Here is an 8,844-nt window from a genome sequence, read left to right as displayed (position 1 = left end):
GGAAGTGCGGCGTCAGCACATTCACACAGGTATGTGTGTTAGCCCCCGTATTAACTACCCCCCCTTTAAACATCTGCGTCCCGCTGATGAGGTAGTTCCTGACGTAGATCCTTGAAGTGGGTGTTTGGCTGATCTTGTTTGATTGAGCGATTGAGCCTGGGAAAGTAGATAGTTGTAGTAATCTTCCTCCAAATTACGTATGATGCAAGGATCGTCAAAGCAACGGTGTCGATAATCAGCGAAAAGTGAAAAGTTTCGCCCAATTTTCGTAGGTGTCGGATGTTTGTTACGCTAAGCTCGTGGATGTAGTCCAAATTCAGCTTCAGGCCATTACTCGTCACGTTTGTTAATGCAGGTGGCAAAGCCTGTACCATCCTTGTCGACCTACTGGTAAACGTTTGGTTTCCCACTACGATGGTTTCGTTGTTGAGCAAAACGACAAATGTTCCATTCAGGACGTTTTCGTAGTTTTTTCCCTGGATTTTACCCCAAAAGTTCGTTAGGAATAGTGATGTCTCGTCCATCATTTCTATGATTATGCTGCTGGATGGTTCGAAGTGACATTTCGCATTTCCGCCTTTTAACAATCTCGCTATGCATCCGTCTTCGGGTAGTCTAGCCAACGATTTGGGTGCGCAAATTGAGTAATTGCCAATGGACGAGCAATCATTTTTAATACCGAACGTTTCGTCCTGATTTATCAACATTTTCTCATAGTCGAGTACCACGTGCTGTCCATTTATAATAGTAGCTCGTGTCATTAAGAGTCGATAGCTGTCCGGCTTCACCTTTGGCATGGAAAGAACATACAGAAGAAGTGTTCCGTTCGAGTATACGGATGCCGATCCGTGTTCTATAGCCTCGATTGAGTTTTGGTATGGTAAGGACTCTTCTTCGAGTATAAGTCTATGGATTTCCTCTCGATCAAGCAGGTTCGTGTTCACGATGCCCGTTTTTGCCATTTGGCACGCTTGCACCACCTCCGATACTTGTTCTTTAAGGATGAGAACCTTACTTAGGTCCAGAAGTTCAAGGTTTTCTTTTTTAACACTCTTGCTGATTGCATTAATGTGAACCATCATTTGATTTGCTTTCTCAATTGCTTCACGGGTTCCGTTAAAGAGCTTGTCATTGATGCGATATTGGTGGTTGTTGTTGGTCACCACCTCGTTTAAGCTTCGAAGGATATAGTCCCAATCCGCAGCATCCGGAGAGCCAGCAATCCATTTCCATGCCGAACCGATCCAGTCAATAGAACGTGTCTTTCTCAATTTGGTCATCTGAAGTTCTTCAAGACGTAGCTCAGTCTGGTTCAGGTGGAATTGTAAAACTGTCCTCACTGCTTCGTTTTCGATCTCATACCGTGTTGTCTCTCTTAGTTTTTCCAACGCTATGTTAAAGTAGTTAAGGTCAATCACGTGGACGAGACTAAAGTGTCCATTCAAGATCCAGCCATGCCCATGATCAATAGTCACCAGAGGGGAGTCGTAGCTGTATATGTTGAGGCCGCAAACGCCGGATATGAAGAGTAAACTGTCTTTCGATAATTTTATGAGAAAGAGAAAAAAAAAATTTGAACTGTTGTGGCCTTTTAGATATCCACACCGCAAGTTTTATGAATTTCACATTTCTTGTTACTATACTTCGGGGACGGTGAGAAAAAAAACTGTGCTTTGCCTGAGATTAGTCTAGGTTCTTTCCAAATAATTTCCTCTTAAATAGCCGTTAGTATGTGTTTTTCTTATCCGGTACCTGTTAGTGCTTTTGTTTAAACATTCTTTACTTAATTAATTGTTAGTGTTTCGCTTATCCGTTAAGTATTAGTATTCTGTTGTTTTTTTTTGTTTAAATTTTTTATGTTTTTCCATTATACTATTATACTATACTATTATACTATCTAATTACTTAATTACTTTATTTCCCGTCCCCGCGATTATAAGATTATGAATTTATTATTGACAAGACCACAGAATCTAAAAGTTCTGCAATAATCTTTAACTGAAATCAAAGTTTGCTAAATTTTTTGCAAATAAAACAAAAACTTGTAGTCCGCTTTGATTTCTGTGGACTTATCAAGTCTTGCGGTAGAAGAGTTGCCTTTTTTGCTATAGTATATGCCTCTTTTATTTAGCATTTTGCTATTTTGTATTTTTTTTACTATAGAAGCCTTTTTTACATAGTATTTTTTTTTTTTTTTTGTTTTTTGTTTTTTTTTTGTTTTTTTTTTTTTGTTTGTGGGCTGTAGACGCTTAACTAGCATTTATTGCTGCTTTTTGGTGGACTACAGATGCCTCTTTTATATAGCATTTTCTGCTGTTTATTAGTGGGCTGTAGATGCCTCTTTTACAAATGTTTCTGTTTACTTGTGGCGTTTTTAACTTTTCCCTCGGTGTGCACCTGATCGTGTTTAAATTTTTTATTTCCTATTTTTTTTTTTTTTATTATTGAGCCCCAGTTTTTATATGTACCTTGTGAATTTTCCTACCAGTGTCCGTCTCTAGGGTTACTCGGTTGTCCTTGCGAACCCTTTCCTTTTTATAGAGTGGTTTTTGTTTACTCTTAATCTGTTTGTCCCTTACATAGACATCGTCTCCTACCATAAGCTTTTTTATGCCTTTCCTTCTCCTATTTAGTCGAAGGTTTCGCGATTCTTGATTTTTTCTAATTCGATCTTTAATTTCCCTGTGGACCTTACTTCTAAAATCTGTCAGTCCTTGGTAGTTTATTCTTTCGGTTCTATTAAAGAATACATCACTAGGCTTCCTTTTGGTCACAGAGTGAATCGTTGTATTATAGCGGTCGACTGCAATGTAGGCTAGTTCTTTGGGACTCGTATTGCTTATTTCCTTTCGCAGACATCGATAGATTTCGATCAAAGTTGAATGAAATCTTTCGATCTGCCCATTCACTTCACTTCTTTGCACTGGAGTTTGGTACAATTCAATCCCTAAACCTCTTATATAATTGCTTACTAGAGGGCTCATAAATCCTCTCTCATTGTCTGTTACTATTACCCGGGGGGTTGTGAAGTAGTGGATAAGCTTGGCAAATTTTGCACGAAGAGTGAGGGATGAGCGGTTCCTTATGTGGAAAAGTTTTGCAAACTTCGAAAATTTGTCAACACAGGATAGAAATTTTTCGTTTTGGATTTCGAAAATGTCAACGTGCAATATTTCGCATGGGTATTTAGGAATAGGCGTTTCCTTTATAGGGGGTACCGCGGGATGTCTATCGTACTTGTTTGTGAGGCAAGTTTCGCAGATAGATGCGAATTTCCTTATCCGACTTGCCATTTTAGGGAAATAGTACTTTTCCAGGATTTGCTCTTTATTTTCCCTGGGGTTTCTGTGTGCCCTCTTATGTTCATCTTCCACTATTTTGCAAATTCTGTCTTCGTTGGCCACGTCCTCAACTACCCGTTGAGTTATCCTAATTTTATATAAAAGCAAATGTTCTAAATATACCTCCTGTAGGAGTTGCAGACGATTCTCTGGGATTTTAATGCCATTTATGAGTGACGGATTGAGTCGCTCCTTTAGTACTTGTATTACTGTCGGTTTATCGATGCTATCCAGGGTTATGTAGTGTCGAGTAAAACCAGGATGTGGGTTTTCTACGCATGTCAAAGCCTTACCTTCCCTGAGCACTATTTGATTACGAAATACATTCAGGGGACATTCGACGTGTGGAATAAGGTCCGATGCGTCCTGCTCCGCGCTATGGACAGTTGCCATATCGCTTTCAATCTCTGAAGCTGAAGCGCTGTTCAATTGTGCATCTACCCTTGTCGGACTTCCACTTTCATCATCATCTACCTTACCCGTTGACTCTGCACTGGTTAAATTGTTTGCTTGGCACGGCAGTCTTGACAGAGCATCGGCCACGACATTTGATTTACCTGGAGTGTAAATCAATTCGTGGTTGTACTCTTCGATTCTGGCCTTCCATCTCTTCAGCTTTGCATTGTAATTTCTGCTTCCCAATGCAAAAGTGAGAGGTTGGTGGTCAGTATAAATCTTAATCATCTTTGCACCATACAAATACGATCTTAAATTGTCCAGGGTCCAAACAATTGCCAGCATTTCTTTTTCATTTGTGGCGTAGTTCTCTTCTGTTCGGGTAAGGGAGCGCGATATATATGCGATTGGCCGGTCTCTTCCGGGTTCGCCTTGGGATAACACCCCTCGTATGGCATAGTTCGAAGCATCAGTTGTAAGATTGAACGATTTTCCGAAATCAGGAAAAGCAAGGATGTCTGAGCAGACAAGCAATTTTTTTAGGTCCTCAAACGCCCTAAGAGCATCCGCATCCAGTTTAATGCGAACGTTTCTCGAATGACTGGCCTTGATCTGCGCATTTTCCCCTCGCGTTAGGTTGGTTAAGGGTTTCGCCACTCTGGCGTAATCCCGGATGAATTTTCGATAATACGATGACATTCCAAGGAAACTTTTCAACTCTTTTAGCGTTCGGGGAGGTGACAGAGCTTCTATGGCCTGTACCTTTGAGGGGTCTGCTTTTATACCGTCGGAGGTTATTATATACCCCAGGAACTCTACCTCTGTTCTCATAAACTTTGTTTTTTCTATGTTTACCCTGACGTTGGCATCTGCCAGCCTTTCGAGTACTATATCGAAATTTTTCATATGCTCGTCTAAATCTTTACCAAACACTATGATATCGTCAATATAAACGTAGCATATTTTCCCAATATGTTCCTTCAAGACGTCGTCTATCATGCGCTGAAATATGGCCGGTGCATTCCTCAGCCCAAAAGGAAGTCTTAAAAATTCGTACTTCCCATTCATGGTTGAAAATGCTGTTTTCGGGATGTCAGCCTCTTTCATTGCTATTTGGTGGAACCCGGACGTTAGGTCGATGGTCGTGAAGTATTTGGCGTGGCCGAGGCTGGCTAATGTTGCGTTGATGTCAGGGATGGGATAGGTATCGGGTATCGTGATTGCATTTAGGCGTTTAAAGTCCACTACCATTCTGTATTGCTTTTCTCCGGACGGCTTTGGTTTTTTAGGTACCGCCCAGATTGGAGAGTTGTAAGGGCTTTTGGATGGACGAATAATACCTTCGTCGAGGTCGGTTCCTTTCTTACGTTTTCAGAGTTTCCTGCAAAAAAGATAAGAAAGGAGCCGCGATTAGACTTGTGAAACTTTTACCGTGTTCTTATGTGTACGGCGACATGTACCAGGTTGGCGTTTCACGGCACATTAGTCTTTAAAGAAAGAGTTTCGGTCAGGAAGGGCTGTGTCATCCTTTTTAGTCGTCAACAATCAGATTGAAGGCAACCTACTAAGGCACAACTTACTTCACAACATAATCTTGTACCTATTGCAATTTCCAGTGTGTTCTTATGTGTACGCTTGAAATGCCGCAGAAATCGAAGTAGCAGTATCCAGTGTGTTCTGATGTGTACCCTGGAGACACCACAGGCAGCTTAATGCAGGAAAACAAGATATGTTAACCTATTGGCCTTCGATGAGGTGAGTATCTGCCTAGGAGTATAGGATCAGGGACTCACCCAGCCATGTGATCGTGCCAGGATATTCAGTATTGTAAAGGCGTAGTCGTGGACGGTGTCAATTTGTTTTAATTTTCACTTTGAATAAATGCTATTTATTTGTGTACCTGAGGGTCTTCGGGGTCACAGGTCCACTTAATATCATGTTATTCCTGGTTCGGTCGCTGATGACCCGCAGGATATGACGTAGTAATTTACAGCTTTAGCCTGAGGTTCATTCGGGGTCACAGGACTAAGCGACAATTTATCACTCGGCTATTAGAGCCTTTAATTTTTTTGCTCTCACATTTTTTATTGTTTCCTTATTTACCTCTTCTGGGAAGAGGAGCTTTTATACTCTGGAGGGTCCCGTAAGGAATCGCAGAGTTAAGCTTCTATTATAAACCGGAGGGTCCCCCCGAAGGTGGTGAATCGCGGCTTCAAGGATATTAAGTTATGGATGGTCAATCCGTAAATTATTCAGTTCACTATTTGATTTTTATTCACTTCTTTGGTTTGACCCCTTCTAGGAAGGGGAGCTTTTATACCCTGGAGTGCCCCTGGAGTTGGGGATCGCAGAGCTAAGCTAATGTTATAAACCGGTGGATACCCAAAGGTAGTCAACGGTTTCAAAATATTTTGTTATGTGGATGTACAAGCCATAAATTTTATAAGCACCTTCACATTCAACACTTCCACTTATCACAACACTGTTCATCACTTGTCACGACCACTTGAAAAAGGACTCCAGCAGTTAAGAGGATCCTTTTCCTTAGACCCCACAATTAAGGAGGCCCTTCCTCAGAGACCCACACTTTCAGTGGGTCCCTGCTCGGGCGCCAGTCATCGAGCTCACATCCGTGAGCCCGAAAAAGTTAAAGTTGGGGGCCGCACGGCGGCCCCGAGTTGTCCTTCCTAAAATAAAAGACAATGATTAGTTTTGTACAAGTATATTTACCATCTGCTTCCGCTGTCCCAAATGGAATGAATACAACATATTTCTTAATACTATGACTTACTGTCTAACCGGCTGAATTAACTGCTGACGCTGCGCTTCCCATAGATTCAATTATGCTAACGTATGTTCGATTATTTTTGCATGAGAGTTCAATTACCCGCACTGGTTATGCGCGTGTTTGGGGAAGTGCGGCGTCAGCACATTCACACAGGTATGTGTGTTAGCCCCCGTATTAACTTACATATGTATTCTACAATTTTACTTGTTCCATTTTGTTCTTTTTATGAATTTCAATTTTAATGAAATGTATTATTTAACTACAATAAATATTAAATTAGGTGCATTCCAAATGCAAATGGTGCATTTTCGAATGCACCCTATATCTTCTTCTTCTTATTTGGCACTACAACCGTTTGTCGGTTTGGGCCGAGACCAAAAAGCTTTTCCAATTGCTTCTCTCCTGCGCGAATTTGCGCCAGTTGGTTATCCCGAGCGCAGACAGGTCCTTCTGCACTTGGTCCTTCCAATGCGTTCGTGGGCGCCCTTGCTTTCGTTGTCCACCCATGGGTGCGGAGTCGAAGGATCTTTTCACCGGAGAGTCGTCATCCATGCGTACAACATGTCCAAGCCAACGCAATCGCTGTATTATTATGCGCTTAACTATGTTCATGTCGTTAAAAAGCTCATACAGTTCCTCATTCCATCTTCTCCGATATCCGGCATCCACGAAAACAGGGCCGTAGATTTTGCGTAGATTAGTTCTCTCGAAAGCCCCCAAAGCCTTCTCATCTTGGTTCGACATCGTCCAAGATTCTGCGCCATATAAGAGGACGGGCATGATGAGAGATTTGTAGAGCGTGAGTTTCGTTCGTCGAGAGAGGGCTCTGCTTTTCAATTGCCTACCGAGCCCAAAGTAGCACCTGTTGGCAAGAGTTATGCCTTCGCTTGATCTCCAGGCTGACGTTGTTGGTGGTGTTTATGCTGGATCCTAGGTAGACAAAGTCCTTCACTACTTCAAAGTTATATCTGCCAACAGTGACGTGTGTCCCGTAGCGCGTGGACTCTTTATATGTTGCCAGGAGGTACTTTGTCTTTCCCTCGTTCGCCGCTAGACCAAACTCTTTAGCTCCTTTTTCTAAACTGCAAAATGCTGCGGTTAGGTCCCTTTGTTTCAGACCTAGGATATCGATATCATCTGCATACGCCAGCAGCATCGTTCTTTTGCTATATATGGTGCCGCTGCGATTCAGATTGGCAGCTCTTATTACGCTTTTCAGCATCAGATTGAAAAAGTCGCACGAGAGTGAATCGCCTTGTCTAAAACCTCGTTTGGTCTCTAACGGCGCGGAGAGGTCCTTCCCAATTTGGACGGAGCTGAAGGTTGTGCTCAACGTCACTCTACATAGCCGTATTAGTTTTGCGGGGATCCCAAATTTGGACATGGCGTCGTACAGGCAGCTCCTCTTCGTGCTATCAAAAGCAGCTTTAAAGTCAACAAAAAGATGGTGTGTGTAGATTTGCTTATCTAGTGTCTTCTCCAGGATTTGAAGTGCTGTGAAAATCTGGTCAATGGTGGACTTACCAGGTCTGAAGCCACACTGATAAGATCCAATCAGCTGGTTCGTGAACGGCTTCAGTCTTTCACACAGTATCGTCGACAGGACCTTGTATGCAATATTAAGAAGGCTTATTCCGCGATAATTGGCGCAAACGGCGGGATCTCCCTTCTTGTGGATTGGGCAAAGTACACTGAGATTCCATTCTTCGGGCATGTATTCATCAGACCAAATTCTGCTTAAAAGCAGGTACATACGCCCCACCAACTCTTCGCCACCGGCTTTGAACAGCTCAGCCGGTATACCGTCGGCTCCGGGGGCTTTGTTGTTCTTAAGCCGCTTTATTGCTGTTCTCACCTCGTCTTGGTCCAGTTGAGGGACGTGAGCTTCGTCCCTATACATTGGTTCGGGTTCTAATTCATCAAACGCGCCATCTGTTTCGCCATTTAAAAGCATTGAATGCTTCGGCAGAACATATACTAAAATTGGAACGATACAGAGAAGATTAGCATGGCCCCTGCGCACCCTATATGAGCGTTAATAAAAAACCGGGGTCAATGATTATGTTTAAATTTTATTTCGCGTTCAATAAACAATACTTATATACTCCAAGAGTTCTATTTTTCTTTCACAAAAAAATTGTTATCTGGTGATATTTTGAGTGATTATCTCTGATATTTTGAGTGGTGAGTAATTCTTGCTGGATTTATAAGTTATTTTCGGTCCCTGAAAAAAAAACAACCTATTACACTTTATTTAAAATAAAACGAGTCATTTGTATTTTCTGATAAAAATATATTTATTTAAATTCTTATTGCTCT

The 8,844-nt window shown here is 41.9% G+C and overlaps 1 non-coding gene across 1 annotated transcript; it reads left to right on the top strand.

The window, feature by feature from the left end:
• The first annotated feature begins 8,480 nt into the window (after positions 1-8,480).
• LOC118755632 lies at positions 8,481-8,547 on the top strand. The gene has a single exon (XR_004995037.1). It is a non-coding gene; the product is annotated as a U6 spliceosomal RNA (small nuclear RNA).
• The last annotated feature ends 297 nt before the right edge of the window (positions 8,548-8,844 follow it).

Source organism: Rhagoletis pomonella, unplaced genomic scaffold (genome assembly GCF_013731165.1).
Source record: "Rhagoletis pomonella isolate Grant_MI unplaced genomic scaffold, Rhpom_1.0 Rhpom_scaffold_06877, whole genome shotgun sequence".
Lineage (NCBI taxonomy): Eukaryota > Metazoa > Arthropoda > Insecta > Diptera > Tephritidae > Rhagoletis > Rhagoletis pomonella.
This window is presented reverse-complemented; position numbering and strand designations above follow the sequence as displayed.